The 18845-nt window shown below is 45.5% G+C and overlaps 1 protein-coding gene across 2 annotated transcripts in view; it reads right to left on the bottom strand.

Annotated features, from left to right (window-relative positions):
• The window catches only part of Fhip1a (FHF complex subunit HOOK interacting protein 1A), a 197448-nt gene extending 179122 nt beyond the window's left edge, over positions 1-18326 (bottom strand). For both annotated transcript variants that reach the window (XM_055596514.1, XM_055596512.1), the window contains exon 1: positions 18115-18326. The gene's annotated coding sequence lies outside the window, so the exon portion shown is untranslated. The remainder of the gene's footprint in view (positions 1-18114) is intronic.
• Between the last annotated feature and the right edge of the window lie 519 nt (positions 18327-18845).

Here is an 18845-nt window from a genome sequence, read left to right on the forward strand (position 1 = left end):
CACTTCTTGATCCTGTTTCTGCTGTCTTTAAGTTCTTTTCTGTCTTAAAAACAACCTCCCTTCCTTGGACAATCAAACACATTCTATTCTGTAGGATAAAAAATGGTAAGTTGCTCAATTCTAGAATTGAGAGTAAAGCTGATTCAAGGATAATAAATATCACATATTCTCATTCATATGGGAAAGCAAAATAAATAAGTACATAAATAAATAAAATGTTGATCTCACAGAAGACAGTAGAATGTGATTGCCAGAGGATAGGAAGGGCAGGGGCAATGTGGACAGAGACATCTTTGGTACCAAAATACAGTTAGATAAGAGGAATAAATAGCTTTTGTAGCAATGCAGGGTAACTAGAGCTCACAGCTTATTATATGTTTTATAAAGAACTAGAAAAGAGTCTAAAGGCTCCCTTGCACAAACATATGCTTGAGAAATGTTTGAGATGAAAATGCTAAGTACCCTGAAATGATCAGTTCACACTTCATATATTCCTAGAACTTGGAAAGCTGAGGTGGGAAGATTTTGAGTTAAAGTCTAGCCTGGACTACATAGCAAGCCCCTGTCTCTAATTAATTAATTGACTAATTAAATAAATAAGTAAATAAAACAAATCCAATTAAGATTATTAGCTAAAATTATTGAAACTTTGTCCTTTGACAGACACAGTAAGTTCAAAATGTAGTCAGCCATACAGAGTTTAAGCCAAGACTCTTGAGATACAGGGATCTCTCAAATAAAGAAGTTTATTGAGTTAGCAGGAGTGAGACTAGACAGCAATTAAGAACAAGTGCAACAGCTCTAAAAGCCTACAGTGATCTTACAGTCAGAATTGGGGAAAGGAAAGTGTAAACTATTTACATTGAACCTGCACTGGCTACACAGAAGAAGGGTGGTGTGAAATGAGTGGACGATGGTGAGCGTGGAATTTGACGATTCTTTTTTCTTTTTTAAAAATGTATTTATTTATTTATTATTAATTACAGTTTATTCACTTTGTAGCCCAGCTGTAGTCCCCTCCCTTACCCCCCCAATTCTGCCCTCTCTCCCTCTTCTCCTCCCATGCCCCTCCCCCAGTCCACACATAGGGGAACTCCTCTTCCCCTTCCATCTGACCTAGCTTATCAGGTCTCATCAGGACTGGCTGCATTGTCCTCCTCTGTGGCCTGGTAAGGCTGCTCTCCCCCAAAGGGAGATGACCAAAGAGCCAGCCACTGAGTTCATGTCAGAGACAGCCCCTGCTCCCCTTACTAGGGACCCCACTTGAATACTGAGCTGCCATGGGCTACTTCTGAGCAGCAGTTCTAGTTTATATCCACGGATGGTCCTTGTTTGGAATATCAGTCTCAGAAAAGACCCCTGGGCCCAGGTTTTTTGGTTCTGTTGCTCTCCTTGTGGAGCCCTTGTCCCCTCCGATTCTTAAGGAGTGCTGCTGCTCCTGGTTGGTTGACGTCAACAGTGAGGATAGTGAGATGTGCACAAGATGAATAAGGTGAAGTGCCTGCGGGACCGCTGAGCTGGCATTTATTTGAGGGTCTCAACATACACTCAAGGATGCTAGCTGACTAACTTCGTGGTCCCTTCTCTCTGTTCTCTAGATCTTATAATTAAACATGAGGCGGCTCAGAATGTTTTTCTTAGACTGCATAAACTCAGACAAAGCAATGACTACAACAACTCAGCATGAACAAAGGAGAATTGGGGTTTTACTGCTCTCAGATAAACAGCAGATATACCATCCACAGCCTAATTCTGGAAACAAAAGCAAAACTAGGCTAATTTTGAGATTTTCCAACTACAGTTTATGATACTCACAAAATGCAGTTTTTGATTTGAAAGAAATTCAATATGGAAATTACCAAAAAAAGAACATAAGACCACAGTAAGTCAATAATATTACTTCTAAAGGCAAAACGCACTTTTAAAAATGCTGCTTTTGGTAATCTAAGTCACAATCTAAGCATTATTTAAAGAAACTCTGCCTATAAATTTCTGTTTTCCTTCCCTTAAACAACAAACAGCGAGGCAGTAAGACATGTGGGAAATAAGTTAGTGTTTAGTCAAGCCATCTGGTCCGTTACCATGATTTACAGCATGTATGTGCAAGCCTGCATTAAGCACACAGTGTTTTTTTTTTAAAATACTCTATTTCTCACCTGCCACACTCCACACTCACTCTCTGAGGAAGGCTGTGCTCTGTGCAGCGAGATTATATTCAAATCTTACCTGGAAATCTTTCCAACAGCACTGAGGAGGGAAAATTACAAAACTCTCAGCAGTCTTGATTTTCACAAAAAAACAGTAAACTAGACTGAGGTTGGGATTTAAAATCTCCTGGCTTCTACAACTGGAAACCTGCACAGAAGAGGAATTCACAGAAAATCTGAAGCACTGCCGAGCTACCCCAGGGCTTGTGCCAAGATGAGGTTTGCCTGGACATCCATGACCACATTAAAATAGGTAAAATATGTGACCCTTCCTAAGATAAACATGCTCACCTGGTCACAAATTCACACACTGGACAAAGGTGCTTTACCAAGAGTTCAAGTATAACCATGCCACCTTGTACACTCACCAATTTTTAACATATTAAAAAAAACAGATGAGCTAGACCCTAGGGCATTTTATAATATCTGCATTCCTAGTGAAGGGATTTTCATTAATCCTTCACTTTTTCAAAAAGGAGAGTACACACACACACACACACACACACACACACACACACTCACACACACACACACACACACACACACACGTATTTCCAAAAAAGCTACGGAGAACGTGGAGGATTGACAGCACACGCAAACTGCAAAGAGTGACGCGGTGAAGACCGCTGCCTCCCTCCCAGCTAACATCTGCGTAAATATTCAGCCCACTGTCTCCTCCCCTTACCACATCGCTTTAAAACAAATGTTCAATATCCCCACCCCAAAATAAAGACAGCTTCTTGATTCCATTTCATAATACTTTTATCTTCCTACAATTCCATTTCATAATACTTTTATCATTCCCTGAATAAACTATAGTCCATTAATTTATCTACCATCTAGTCAAAGCTTGAATTTTCCAAATTGCCTTACAACTTTATTTTTATGACTTCATAGTTGCTCTCTTCAAACCAACAGCCAAACACAGTTGCTATGTCTCCTATCTACTGATATTTCCTCTTCCCTCTTTCTGGCCACTTATTAAACAAACTGAGTCATATGTCCAACAAGGACTTCCACATTCTGGATTTAACTAATTAAATCTCCGCTGAAGGGCAGAGAGGTAGTTCAGTGGTTATGGTTCCTCTTCCAGAGGGCTCCCAGAATCCATGTGATAGCTCACAACCAACCATCTGTATCCAGGTCTGGGGGCTCTGACACTCCCTTCTGTCTGCTGCAGGCACCAAGCACACACATGCTGCACAGACATGCAAGCAGGCAAAGCGCTCAAACATGTAACAAAGGTTTTAAGTTTAAAACTTCCGTCTCCAGCTTGTTGAACTGATCCTCTTTTTTCTGTTCTAAAAAAAAAAAGTAGCTTAATCTAAAAATCTTGGTCAGAATCTTACTAAGTTCTTTGGCAAGAAACTTCATAGATGCTTCTATATTCTATTAAATCAGTAGGCCTGTCATGTTTGCTCTTTTCTCTTTTTGTAGTAAGATTGATCAGTGGATCAAGGCTTTTTCCTGACATCACTGACAAAGTTCTACTTGAGCCATTGGCCTAATTACTCCCCTGGCTGGGGAGTGGACTCTGGAGCTTAATAGTTTTAGTAGCCGCTGCTGCCCCTCCCTAGATCTGCTTTATATCTATCTTTCAGTCTACATTTATTAGTAGAATTCCCCTCAAAGCAGGATTGTATCTGATTCATCTTTTGGTTACTCTGAAACAGGATGTTGGGGTTTTCTTTTATTTAAGGGTTTTGGGGGGTGTGTGTGTATGTGTGCGTGTGTGTGTGTGTGTGCGCGCGCGCGCTTACTGGACCAAGGTCTCATTCTCTAGCCCACGCTGGCCTAAAACTTACGGCAGGTCTCCTGCCTCAGCTTCCCAAGTGAGCTGCCGCAGCCAGCTGGAGGTTCCTGTTGTTTGTTTTGTGTTGAGGATTTGCTTGTTCACAGGAAGTGAACACGGCACCTGGCTTCCAGCTTCACAGATTTAGCATGTAAGATAGTACCAGGATGTAGCTCTGTCTCCTGAGTACAAAGGCTGCTCCATCTAGTCAATGAGCACAGCTTCTCAGCAGGCTTTGGACATAACCATGGCCACATGAAACGATATGAACAAGAGAAGGCAGGATCCACTATGCTGGTGATCTCTAACAGTCTCTGGGTTCCAGCCTCTCAGGCAGGGGCACTCCTCAACCAACCACGTGAAATCATCCACTCTGTGCCCACCCCATCCTGCTTGCCTAGCACAAGTCCCTTCTCCTCACACACTGGTGCCCCCGCTCAGCAGCCTATATATTCCCTCTCTCCTTGCAAATAGCTCTAGCTCTACCCCCTTCAGCAGCAAACACGCCTCCGGCTTCTACTGTCCCACACCCCTCTTTTCTGCTGACACTGCACAATCCTTCCTTTAAAAATGGCTCCTCTTCCCTGGCCCTTTACAATTTCTAGAGAAGTCTGGCATTCACTGGGTAACCTCTGCCCTTGAGCACAAGGACAGGAGTTGACACAGCAGAAGCAGTCCTGAGATGACGGAGGGTCAGGTCCTGTTCCTGGGCGATCTCTGGCTTCCTCCGGCCACATCCTGAGCATGTGACGGTACACGCAGAGGTACAGATGGGAGGCAGAGAGTATGCGCAGCACAGGACTAGCCAGTGTGCGCTGCTCTGAGACTCATCTCGCTTCTCCCACACCAATACCTGTCCCCCAACAGTGAAAGGACAAGTCCTAGGACAGCCCCCGCTCTGAGTCCTGAAGACTGTGACCATCTGTCCAGTTTCTTGACCTTCCCTTCTGTACAAATACTTCACTTCCTTTTGTCTGGTTGTCTGTGTAGTAGACATGTACCTGTCAGCATCTTCTGTAGCTTTGCAGACGTGGCTTTTTCATCCATTGACCAACCTTCGCAGTCAAGTAACAAAAGCATGTATTACTTCCTCCTCTGCTGCTAAGTGCTTTACATCTATGTACTATGTCATTTAAACCTCACAGACACTTCCTAAGAGGGCATGGTTACCTCCTCTTTCTCATACCCCCCTTCTGTGGTGCTGGAAGCAAACTCAGTGCCTTGCGCATGACAGACAAGCACCCTCCTCATGATCCGCCTGCCTCAGCCTGCAGAACAGCTAGGATTAAGGAGGTATGCCACTGTGTTTTCTAGAAGATCCTCCACTTCATAGATAAATAAGCAAGAGCCATCAAAGAAAGTAACTTGTCCATTTCCTAGTTAGTAGATTGCACATACTGATTAATGAATAGATCAAGAATTTGAACCATATCCACATTCAAACTGCATCCTCTTTCCCTTATCTTCACATAGTCTACCACAATACTGTTAATTAACTCACCAGAAGGCATAGCTAGTCAAAGACCTAGCATGTGGATTTCTACTGACCCCAAAGTGTATTTTCTTCCATCATTAAAAAGTATTAATAAGTTAGTGCATAAATAAATGATCTATGTGGAAATAGATCTCTTCAAAAAGTTATAATGCAATTTCTTCAGAATTGCTGCTGGCAACCTGAAGACTAAACGCTGGCACTTCTCTTACAGTAATGGATAAAAGGAATGAATATTTAAGACCACTCTGTCAGAACAAGTTGTATACAGCTCCCCTGGCAGTGATATTTCAAAACAGCAAAAAGAGATTTGTGAGCAGCTGTCAAAGTGTGACACACCTACAGCGCTCTACTTACTCAGAGGAATACCCCCGTGTCATCATTACACTCTAATCATTATTGAGCACTCCCAGGGCTTGGAGGCAAGAAGAGGGAGCCTTTAGGAAGAAAATAGTTTCCTCTTCAGAGGAAAACCAAGAAGGGCAAGAAAGTCAGGAAAGACAATTTATTGGAGGAGAATCTGAAAGTCAGTAGCTCTCATCACCATTCTGTTTCATCCTCCAGCATGGCCTCCTCTCTCCCTTCTGATTACTGCTCAGCAGAGCAGCAGGGAGCTCCAGAAACAAACTGACCTGTGCAACAACCTTTCCCAGCTTCCAGCTAAGAGACTTCCATTAAAAAGTATCCCATGTGTGTCTTTCTGCTTCCGGGTGACCTCACTCAGGATGATCTTTTCTAGTTCCATCCATTTGCCTGCAAATTTCATAATTTCCTCTTTTTTTTTTAATGGTGGAGTAGTGTTCCATTGTGTAAATGTGCCACAATTTCTGTATCCATTCCTCGGTTAAGGGACATCTAGGTTGTTTCCAAATTAATGCTATTACAAATAAAGCTGCTATGAACATAGTTGAGTAAAATGTCCTTGTTGAATGGTGGAACATCTTTAGGGTATATGCCCAGGAGCATTATAGCTGGATCTGAAAAAGCACCAGATTAATTTTCAAAGTGGTTGTACCAGTTTACATTCCCACCAGCAATGGAGGAGGGTTCCCCTTTGTCCACATCCTCTCCAGCATGTGCTGCCACTGTATATACTCACTTGTAAGTAGATATTAGCCATGTAATGTAGGATAAACACGCTAAAGTCCATAGTCCTAAAGAAGCTAAACAACAAGGAGAACCCTAGGGAAGAGGCTTAATCCTTATTCAGAAGGGCAAACAATATAGACGTCGGAAGTAGGAGAAAACAAGAAACAGAACAGAAGCCTTCCACAGAGAACCTCTGAAAGACTCTACCCATCAGGGTATCGAAGCAGATGCTGAGACTCAGCCAAACTTTGGGCAGAGTGCAGGAAATCTTATGGAAGAAAGGAGATATAGAAAGACCTGGAGGGGATAGGAGCTCCACAAGGAGAGCAACAGAGCTAAAAAATCTGGGCCCAGGGGGTCCTGCAGAGACTGGACCAAGGACCATGCATGGAGATAACCTAGACCCCCTGCTCAGATGTAACCCATGGCAGCTCAGCCTCCATGTGGATTGCCTAGTAAGGGGAGCAGGGACAGTCACTGGCAGGAACTTGGTTGCTTGCTCTTTGATCACCTCCTCCTGGTGAGGTGGCCTGACTAGGACACAGAGAAAGAGGATGCACAGTCCTGATAAGACCTGACAGGCTAGGGTCAGATAGTAGGGGAAGAGGTCCTCCGCTATATGTGGACTAAGGGAGGGCTGTGGGGGAGGGGGGAGGAGAGGAGGGAGGGGACTACAGCCGGATACAAAGTGAATAAATTGTAATAAATGAAAGAAAAAGTATCCCATTAATGAGTGTCGGTGGCCTCGTTTTCACCTTCCTTTCTCGTTTCCCTCCTTTACTGAGAGCCCTCCTCACAGCGCCATGCCTTGCAGGACTGCTCCTGGAAGCCAGAAAATCCTGTCCGCTGTGGGCGAGGCATCCTCCTGCACTGATTGGCTCCCAGCAGAGAGCTCAGGCATATGCAGAGTAAAAGGTGGGGTCCCCTGATAGCCAAACGTCTGCTAACTTAGAGGCTTTGAGGAAAGGCAGGCCATGTGAACAGTCGCTGTTCAGACTCCGTCATACCTCAATAACTTCTAGGAAAAATGCAAAATAACTTTGGTACTCAGTGTGGCTATTACTAACATAAAGACCCAGAAGCAGGATGGACACACACACACGCACACGCACAGGTGTGTACACACACGTGCACACGCGTGCACACACAAGATAGAAGGGATGTGTACCTTTACTCATCACTGTGACACAACTCAAGAGAGGAAGGGTTTATTTTGACTCATCGCTTCAAATATTTGAGTCATGGTGACTTGGCCCCCGAGTTTGGTCCAACATAATGGTAGCAGGAGCTCATGACAAAGGAATTTCTTACCCCTACAATAATCAGAAGGAAGAGACTGAAGCAGGAAGGGGCCAAGGAGCAGGTACAACCTTTGGAGGCACCCCAGTGGCCTGCTTCCTTATGTCCTGAAGTTTCCTCCACCTCCCAAATAGAAGCCTGAGACGGGGCCAACATTTCAACATATTCATGCTCGGACACTTCACATTCAAACTGCAATAAATTTTGAGCAGCAAGAAGGAGAAAACAAAGGAGAAAACACCCAGAGGGTGTAGCAGGAGGCTTGAGCCACAGTGAAGCACAGGCCAAGGGCCAGAGGTCAGCGACTCCCCCTCACTCAGTTCATGAACATTTCCTGAGAGCTGGGCCACGATTATGACCTGAGATATAAATCAACTTAGACCCAGCTAAGAGAGAATGATATCTGCCCTTCACAGAGCACAGAGATTTACATTCTTATTTGGAGAGAATGGTAAACAAAAGATATAACTAAGCAAACTATGCTAGGTTCAAAATGAGCACAAGAGGACAGAGAGAAAAAGCACAGAGGCTGGACAATATTCTAAGCTTAAATACCAGACAAAGATAGAAATGAAATCGCATTTCCAATGGTGATTCTCTAAAACCATATCCCACGGGAGGAAAACAATGAGCGGCACACTGTGCTTGGACGAAATTGGCATAAAGCTAGACATGCACAGGTTCCTAGGTGTTACCTAGCATATTTCGGAAAATGGGAAAGACTCAGGCAGAGCAGAGGGAATTATAAGAGACCCAGAGAAGCCAATGGGTCCAAATAGCTTCAAACTAGTACCCTGAGAACAACAGATTCAACAGAGCTTCAAAGACTTACTGAATTTTCAAGAATGTGTATGTGGGAGGCGGTACGCAACGAGAGCCAGTGCCACAGAGGCCAGAGGTGTCAGAGCCCCCTGCAGCTGCCTTTCCATGTGTGCTGGAACTGTGTGTGTCCTCCGTGAGAGCAGTGAGCACCTCACCTGCTGAGCCATCTCTCAGGCCCCTTACCGAGACTTTAAACACTACTCGGGTTTTTCCCTTACTAAAGGTTGTCTCTAGATCAAGAATGCTATGTTTCCTTTCTCGAAACAACTTCAAAGACCTGGCAGGCACTCCATAAGCACCGTAGAGGGAAAAGGTGAGGTCCATCAAGGAATGAATTAGACATTTCTGCCATGGTCTCAAGATTGGAAGGGCAATGGGATACGTGCAAAGCCTTCATTCACCTTCTTCCCTCAGTAGTCCTTAGTACTTTAAAAATAAGAATAGTAAGTAGACACAAAGTGGCCATCTACTAAGCGGAAAAATGGCAGGCCCAGAATAAGGGAGGATTTGTGAGTACATAACTTGGTTTCAGTCCTAACAAGTTTATACTGTAGCAGGGAAAGGGAACAAACATTTCAAAGATCATGTTACAGGACATCAAGTGGCCACATTTCTAAAATGTCAGCAGAGAACTGAGATGCTGTGACATTGCCTCAGGAACAGAGCCAAGAAAGAATGAATGGAGAACAAGGGTGCTGAACCAGGTTTTAATAGTATGCATTCCTGGAATACCTGGAAAGAGGAAAGACTGATCCCAGAAAAGGCAAGAGGATGAAAGAGATATAGTGAATTAAGGAATGAAGAAGAGACAAGCACAGCTTGCAAACAGTGCATTTGCATAGGGCATCAGGTCACAGGGGCCCCTGTCAGTCAAGGTTGTTCAGAGAAACACAGCCAGGAGAAGAAATAATAGAGATGGAGGTGATGGAGATGATAGGGATGATGAGGATGATGGAGATGATAAAGATGGAGATTATGAAGATGATGGAGATGGAGAAAGAGATGATAGAGATAAAGATGATGAAGATTATGGAAATGATGGACATAATGGGAATGATGAAGATGATAGAGATGATGCAGATGATGGAGTTGACAGAAAGAACTGATGGAGATGACAGAGACCAGATGATGAAGATGATGGTGATAGAAATGATGGAGAAGATAGAGATAAAGAGAGAATAAGGGAGATGGAAGATAGCGATGATGGAGGTAGAAATGATGGATAGGAGGTAAAGAGGAAGAGGGAGAAAAAGATGATGGAAATGGTGAGGATGGAGAAAATGAAGGAAGAGATGAAGATAATGAAGAGGAGATGGAGAGGAAGAAGGAGATGATAGAGATGGAGATAGAAGATGGAGATGATAGAGCTACAGATTCTAGAGATGCTGGAGATAGAGCCATATCCAGAGAGATGGATATGTAGATAATGGAAAGAGAGACAGAGGGGGAAGGAGAGAGAGACCCTTATAAACAGAGTTATTATAAGGAATCTAAGAAAAGCAATGATATAAGTTCTAAATTGCGCCTAAACCTTAAAGCAAAACACCTAAACCCTAACTCACAGGCAGGGAAGGAAGAAGCTAGGCATTACCAGGCACACAGTAGGAGGGAACAGCCCATGCTGCCTCAACTTCTTGTTCTGTTGAGACTTTCAGTAAGTGAATAAACCCCGCCCACACTGAGAAGCACAGTCTGCATTACTAACCTCTGCATTACCAACTCCAAGTTTAACACTCTCACAGCCCGCACCCAGGAGGAGGGCAGGGCACCCTGTTGTTGCTAAGCAAGCTGACAAGTCAAACAAGCCTCCACACCTTCAGTTGAGTCATTTCCCAGCAGACAATATGGGCCATGACTGGAAACATGAGCAAAGACACACTCTGGTAGATTAAATCAACCTTGGTATGGAAACGGGAGAGGAGGAGAAAAGCAAACCAGAAGCAAGATAAAGTACAGCCATCTATGCAGCCACTGACAGGTGATTCTTCTTAACAGAACTCTGCGGGAGATTGAGATGGGCTGTCTTCGTGTGGTGTTGAACCGCGCCGCACTGTGCCGCACTGTGCCGCACTGTGCCGCATCGCGCTGCATTGAACAGTAGTGCGCTGTGCCGTGCTGTGTTGCATTGTATCCCACTGTACCGCGCTGCACTGGATTAAACTGCATGACATTCCATTGTAGAGATTTTGAGACAGGGGCTTGCTGTGTAGCCAGTCTGGCCTTAAACTGTGATCCTCCTGCCTCAGTCCTCAAATGCCAGGATTACAGGAAGACATGGAATACATTACCAATTGCAGGTCCTCTGTAGTTTACTTGATATCAGGATCCAAACGTAGAACGATATAGAAGAAATTGGAAGAGAAAGCCTAGGATTCCAAAGGTCAGCAAGAAAAATGCAAATTTTGGAAGTAACTGCTTGGGGAAGAGAGTCTAGGTGAGAGCTGAGTCCAGGCTTGTGAGAACCTGAAGGACAGTGGGAGAGGCCAGTCAGGCTGAGTCAGCACACAGAGGCAGCAAACACAGCCAGCCCTAATCACTTGATGATTCACGGTGCAAGAATGGCCACTCCTTGGTGACAGCCCAATCCTAAAACTAGTCAAGAGGGAGGGTTACATCAAGGGTAAAAAAAAAAAAAAAAAAGGCTGGGCCCTCTCAACCACCTCTCAGCTGCCGCGAGCTGATTCTTGCTCTCTGTAGCAACTTCTTAAAAACGCAAGCCCGGTCCCAAGCAGTCAGATGTCCACCAAGTACAAAGAGGACCTCCCAAGGAAACTCACCTGAGCTGGAACAAGCATTAGCTACTGAGTCTGGGTTTTCATTTCAGGTTTTTTGGATTAAGGTGGGGAGGAGACAGGGTCCCACACTGGCCCAGGCTAGCTCACTATGTAGCCTAGGCTGGCCTCAAATTTAGAGCGATCATCTTGCCCTAGACTCTCCTGAGCCAGATTATAGATATGACCACCACAGCTGGCTGAGGTTTTTATTACAATCAAGAGATGAATATCAAATACTTTTGTTTTCTCAGGCAATCAAAGGCTAATAAAAAATTCTATTGTCATATTTCTCATAAGCATTTAAACTACTATATCATGGCGTAAAAATAAGATAAAAATGCAAATACCTTGAAACATATACAAATTAGATTTAAAATATTCAACATATCAAAAATGCTAGTGTTATAGAATAGATAATAATCAAGAATACATTACACATGATATCTTTCCCATAAAAAAGATCAAAAGAATACACAAATCATAAAGTCCATGTCTAAGAAACTGTTATTTATTTATTTATTTATTTATTTATTTATTTATTTATTTATGAGGCAGGGTTTCTCTGTGTAGCCCTGGCTGTCCTGGACTCACTCTGTAGACCAGGCTGGCCTCAACCTCACAGCAACCCGCCTGCCTCTGCCTCCCGAGCACTGGAATTACAGGCATGTGCCACTGCACCCAGCTTAGAAATTTTTATTTTATTAAGAAAATGTTTCATGCAGAAAATCAGGAGATAAGAAGATAGTTCCCTAGGTAAAGCACTTCCATGAAAGCGTGAGGACATGGCTGGCTCCCAGAACACACAGAACAGTGGCATGGTGTCAGCACCTGAGACTGGCGGGTCCCAGAGGCTCACTGGCCTGTGGGCTGCCACTGACAGACCCTGTCTGAGAGGAGGTGGTCAGCATTGCTAAGGATGACATCCACGACTGTCCTTTGACCTCCACAGACGAGCACACATGTGCGCTTGTGCCTTTACATACATACACTCATCTTGAAAAACACATCAAAGCCTGGCATGACAGTGAGTCAGAGGTTTAAGGCAGCCTTAGTTATATAGCATGTTTGAGGCCAGCCTGCATTCATATAAGGCCCTGTCTCAAAAAAAAAAAAAAAAAAAAACTGAAGAAAAGTAATTTGCTAATAAATATGCAACTATCGATTTCATTTTGAAAGCAGAAAAAGTTTTCTGTTAAATCACCTGCTAGACAATGTACTTTAAAATGAAACATATAATTGTGTTATGAAAGTATATATGTTACATGTATGTACATACAGATATTTAGATACATGTAGATAAGGTATGTGTTTATGAATACATACATAAACATATTCTTCCATACTCATTGTAATTCACTACCAAGAAAATAAATCTAAAATAAATAAACACAAAAAACCCAAAGGTCATCATTTTGAGGAATGAAACATACACCTTTAATAGAATTCGAGGTGAACTAAATTAAAATATTAATCAACTCCTTTTAGATTTATTTTTATTTTACGTGTGTGAGTGGTTTGCCTTATGTGTGTATGTGTACCATATGTTTATGTGTGCCTGGTACCCCAGGAGGCTAAAAGTGGACTTTGGAGCTCCTGGACCTGGAGTTACAGACAGTTGTGAGCCACCATGGAGGTGCTTGGAACGGAACCCAAGCCCGCTGGAAGAGCAGTGTGTGCGCCTAACCACTGAGCCGTCTCTCCCACTCCCAAGAGTGTGAGCCCTAAAACTCACAAAGTTCTCATTTCACATTTTACACACACACACGGAGAATCCGTTCCTGATACTTTTCACAAGCCCAAAGATCCTATAATTGATCCATGGCCAAGATGCGAATTCCGACAATACAAAGAGAGGAGCCAAGATGCATTCCCTTGGCATTTAGCAAACCCTACTGGATTTCCCAACTCCTTAATGGCATGTCCTAGGGTATGTTCTGAAGAAAATGTTTATAAAAAGAAAATATGCTTTATAAGAGCTAACTAGCAGATCATCCAAAAACTGCAAAGTCATTTTTTAGCTTCTATCTATGAATTCCTCCTCTGTGGAAAACACTAAAGCCAAGAAGCCCCTGAAATGTAAGGAAGTGGGTGGACCCACCCGAGAGCTGCGCTGGCCCCCAGCCACAGGTCCTCGACCTTGTACGACCAGACAGGAAGTGGCAGCGTCCTAAGCCCTGAAGGGCTTACCGGAAGTCTAAATCAGGGCACACCAGCATTTCAGGTCAGGCGCTCTTCCACTTGCTTTTCCTACAGAAGGCAGGTAAGCGTACCGCAAAGGATTTCAAGAGCGATTTCTAGAGCTATTCATGAAGAACATGAGAAACAACCCAGATTCCCAACAGCAGGAAGCTATCGAAAGGGCCCAAGTGCAGCTGCTCAACACCGTCCCGCACAGCGATTCAAAAGGACACGGGTCTCACGGCACAATCAGGGAACCCCGCACTGTCAAATCAAAAGTAAAAGGCCGTGGCTGGGACTGCGCTCAGTGGGAGGACATCCGCTCACCACACCCAGGCCCCGGGGTGGCGGCCCAGCCACGCAAGCGAGTACAGCGGAGCTCAACTCGAAAGCCGCACAGGATAACTCCGGTGTTGTCAACAGAAAATACAGACTCCATAGAAGAAAAAACGTTTTGATCTAAACTGAGGTTCAGTATCAGCTGACATATTTATAAGGTAAATTTTAAGAAGAAAATACATACACTTACATCAGTTTTTCCAGACTATAAGGTCACAATGTACTTTTAAGTTGCAACATATTATTTCATAAATACCCAACTCTTTATTTTGAATAATATATAACATACATAATCAGAAATATAATTATGTTAGTAAAATGATCAGAAGCAGGCAAAATCTTATTCACAAAGAATAGAAAAATCTTTACAATTCATAGAAAATATCTCAACTTCTCTTTCAGAAGGCACTGGTATTCTTACTCTTAGCTCTTAAAAATTAAGCCACACTGTGGATGCTGGGAAAGCCTCTGTTGCGCCTGTCCTAGTAACAGCTTCTCAGGAGGACAGTGGGCTTCAAACTCTAAGTTTATCAAATTCAACTAAGCAATACCATCAACGTCTAGGTACTGGGGTGCTTCAAATTCCATGGAGGAGTAACCACAGACTTAACCGCAAAAAGTACACATTCTTCAAACTCTATGGGTATCTGAAGGATTTTCATAATGGAAATAGGAGGAATAATAGATAATGCCTCTAAATTCATAGTCCTGTGACTATTCAAATATTGTAAAATACTAATAATAAATTAACATGGGATAATTTTCTACCTGCCAGGGAAAGACTGTGGGAGAGAGGTTCTCATGTCTACAGTAACAAGACAGCAGGCAGGTCATGTAAACATCAATTCCTCAGTTTCCTCACCAGCAGCAGGAGGGAATGGAAAATAAACAGTCTCCGTGGTCCCCACTAGCTCCAAACTCAGACAGCAGAACTCAGTTCTACCCTTACCAAAGCATTCTATTTTTAAAGAGCATACACATAGAATAAAATATTTTCCTTTATCATAAATGCATGGTCAAACTCAGCAGACCCTTGCCTAGCCCTTTTTACCCTAGATTATACCGTCCCCCCTACAAAGTCCTTTAACAGTACCCTTCAACTTACAGCTATTTCTCCCCGTAGGTACTCCAGTATTTGCTAAGGACATATTTATTTCTAGATTTAGGCTGGGCTTGGGATTTTGTTGTGGGTTTTTTCAGTTATCATGTGCTTATACATAAATAGAAATCTATGAGTATATGATACATGCATTCATTATATATATGCAAATGCCGGTGTCCTGCCTCCTCAGGAGTTTTCACTGGGATTAATAAATCAGATCTGAGGCTAGCCACAGATGCTGAGCCGTTAAGGACGCTGGAGAGCAAACCGGATGTGCCGCGTCCCAACCCTGGAATCCGTGTAAAGGTGAAGGAGAGAACCAACTCCACAGAAATCACCTGTGACCTCCACACATGAATGAGGGCACATGCGTTCTCTTGCTCTCTAATGAGTAAGTTTTGATAAATAAACTTTCCTGTTGGGCTGGGGAGAGAGTTTGATAGCAACATACTGGGTGCTCAGGAATGAGGAACTGAGTGAGTTGTCTAAGCACCCAGGAAAAAGGCCAGAGGCAGCAGCAGCCTGCAGCCCCAGTGCTGACAGGCGGAGACAGGAAACCCCTCCGCACTGCTGCTTCAGTAAGACCCTGTCCCAAAAAACCAAGGTGCAGGGACACTGAGAAAAACACCTACCATCTGCTTCCAAACATGTACACACACACACACACACACACACACACACACACACAGATCTTCTTTTAATTTTTATTTTATACAATTTACTCACTTTATATCTTCTAAATAAAAACAAAATAAGATAAAACAAAAACAAAAACCCATTTTACATCCAAAAACTTTATTAATTAAGTTTATGTAAGAGAGAAGAAATTAAAAGCAAGACCCATAAATCAAAAATCTTAATTTCAAGTCTAAGTCCACTGCTGCCAGAAGCTGGGCACGTTCTAAGTGAGTCTCCTTTACCACTCCAACCTCATCTGCTTTCCTCCCGTGTGGTCTAAGGACAGTGCACTCACTGAAAAGTGTTCTTATTACACAGCTTAACGATGGCACACCTGAAAGCACTTGTCAGTCATCACCCTGAGGAAAGGTTTGTTCTGTTACTGTTTTATCCAAGAGATCCATAAACGAACCCCTCAGAGTCCTGGTCACTCTATAAAGCACCATTCCTCCATGTAGGCTGTTAACGTGCTTGGAAGTCAGCGAGGATAAAGTGAAGAAGCCACAAACTGCTTCAAAGCCGGAGCGTGAGGACACAGCTTCTAAATCGGCCTGTGCACCACCACTGACACAACTGCCCAGAGAATGAAGCTTGCGGTTCTAAGCAGAGGTCAGAGGCGGTTATTTTGTAAGATTTTCACAGAGGAGGGGTGTTCTTTACCAAATTCTCCTTTTAAAACTAACCCAAGAGGATGGGAGACTAAAGTGCTTGACTTCAGTCCCTGGAACCGAAAGAAAACAGTAACACAAGCTCACAGTTTTACTCTCTCTTGCCTTGCTACCTAAGTTTGTGCATTTGTTTCTTGTTTATAGACATTGACGGTCGGCGTCCTACTACAGAAAGAACATTGCAGAAAGAGCTCAGAAATAACCCCCGGGGGTACAGAACTGTCCGGCACTGCAGTACTCTGGCTGAAAAAGCACAGCACCCTTGTCATTTCTATCTCCAAAGGCTACATCTAACGTGGCTCAGCATGCCTCTTGCTGGAAGAAAAAGAGAGCTGGGAAGCTGAGCCTAAATTATTAGACCTCTCTCAGCTGCTTTGAACCCACCTTAGCAATACCAGCTTCTCTTGCCCTTCCTCCAATTAATTTAGTCTTATTCCTAAAACTATATGACAGTTGACAAAGGGGACCTCAAACTTACATCCAAGCAGAGAGGGACAAAATTCTTAGCAGTGTCATGAGAAAGAATTAGCTGGCGTTCAAATAAATCAGTCTTTAGTATCTGAAAGGTAAAGCCAGCCTGTCCACCATATTGGAGTGAATTTCCCACTCAGTTTCTGTCCCAAGAATGCCACCGACATTCTCCGAATGGGGGCAATTGGCTGGGGCTCCCAGGTCCCAGCAGCTTCCGAGAGAGTCATCAGCCTATCTAGCGCCAGGTGCACAACAGAACTGAGGGTCAGGCAGGTCCTTTCTGGAGGGGCCTCTTTCCCCGTGTTAATCAACAGGATAAAGGTGATTACGATATGCTTACTTTTCAATGACCTATATAATTTCCTCAGAGCTGCTGTGTCTATTAGCTGAAAGCAGCTGACTCGGTAATAAGATGAACTTGATAGCAGGGCCCCGGAGCAGCCAGCGAAGGGGTAGGCCCAACCTAAAGGAAGCAACGATTGGTCTGCCGGGTTCTCCGGTGGGAGGGCTTTCCCTGCACGGCAAGGCTAGGACTGCAACACTGTACAGCGGTTGACAGCTGATCTGTCAAGGGCAGGAGGCCGAAGCCAACCTGGGCTAATTCTCCTGGACCCACTCACGGTTCCCAAAGTTCCAAGCCAAACAGCAGCCGTCACCACCAATACCTCATCTACCCACGCTTGAAATAAAATGATAGCTAGTGTAATACCTCCCAGGCGTGCGGTTAACAAGAGGGCCTTGTTGAAGCCAGGACACACACACGCACAGATAACCAAAACTCGAGCCCAGTTTCATCAGAGAATTTATGAACTTGAGCAACAACCACCCAATAGTAAACTCCTCCCAGCAGGACAGTGCTGCGAGCCTAGAGGCTCCGCCTCCGTCTCCGGTGTGTGCCAGGAGGTCAGGAGAGGAAGACAGATCAGATCTCATCGCCTCTGCCAGTGGTTCCTGGGGGACCCAGCCGCTGCGGCCCGAGGGACAAGCGGGGGTGGAGAGCCCGGTGACTCCTTCCTCTTCAAAACAAGCTGGCCCTCCCCGCAGGGTCCGCGGCGATCCCGTCCGCAGCCCGCCGCGGCCCCGGCGGCCCCACACCTTCCAGCCTTCTCCCCAGCAGGACGCAGGAAGGGGCTCGGGACACCCCCTCCCTCCTCCGGCGCCTACAGTAAAGTACGAGCAACCCTTCGAGCGCGGACCCCTTACCTGCGGGCGGCGCGGACCCTCCTGCCCCGCGGTGAGCGCTCGACGGTCAGAAAGTCCGTGCGTCCGTCCGGGGCGGCCGGCTCCTCCCGGCCCAACACCCAAGCCCGGGCGCCGCGCAGTGCCCTGGCGCGTCAGGGCGCGGTGACCTCCGGCCCCGCTTCAGCTCTGAGCACAAATCACTGGGCGACAGGAGGTCCAGGCACAACTTTTCTCAGGCGCGTCGGCCGCTGGCGGAGCCTCGCAGGTCCCGGGCCGGTCCCCGCCCCGCGGTCCGCACCCTCCCAGGAGCCTGGGCGGGGCGGTGGCAGGGGCCGGGCTCAACCTGGGCGACTCAGGAGAGCGGCCGCAGGCCCCACCCCCGCGCCTCCCCCGCCCCAAGCCTCGCCCCTGCAGGCCCCGCCCCCAGGCCCCCGCCTCAAGCCTCGCCCCTAGCAGGCCCCGCCCCCAGCCCCCCGCCCGAACCCCGCCCCTAGCCAGGCCCCGCCCTCAGGACCCCGACTCAAGCCTCGCCCTTAGCAGGCCCCGCCCCTGCAGGCCCCGCCCCCACAGCCTAGCCCCGCCTCCGCCAGGTGCTCAGGCGCACGCACGTCGGCACGCGGGTTCCCCAGGTGAAGGAGGCGGAGCCTCTGGGAGAAAGTTTCCGCCGAAACTTGAGCTGGGACGCCGGGGAGGGCGCCTCGCCTAGGGGCTCGCCTCGCCGCGCCTCTCCTCCGCCCCACGCCCGACGAGCA

This window comes from Psammomys obesus, unplaced genomic scaffold (assembly GCF_907164565.1).
Source record: "Psammomys obesus unplaced genomic scaffold, mPsaObe1.curated_primary_1811, whole genome shotgun sequence".
NCBI lineage: Eukaryota > Metazoa > Chordata > Mammalia > Rodentia > Muridae > Psammomys > Psammomys obesus.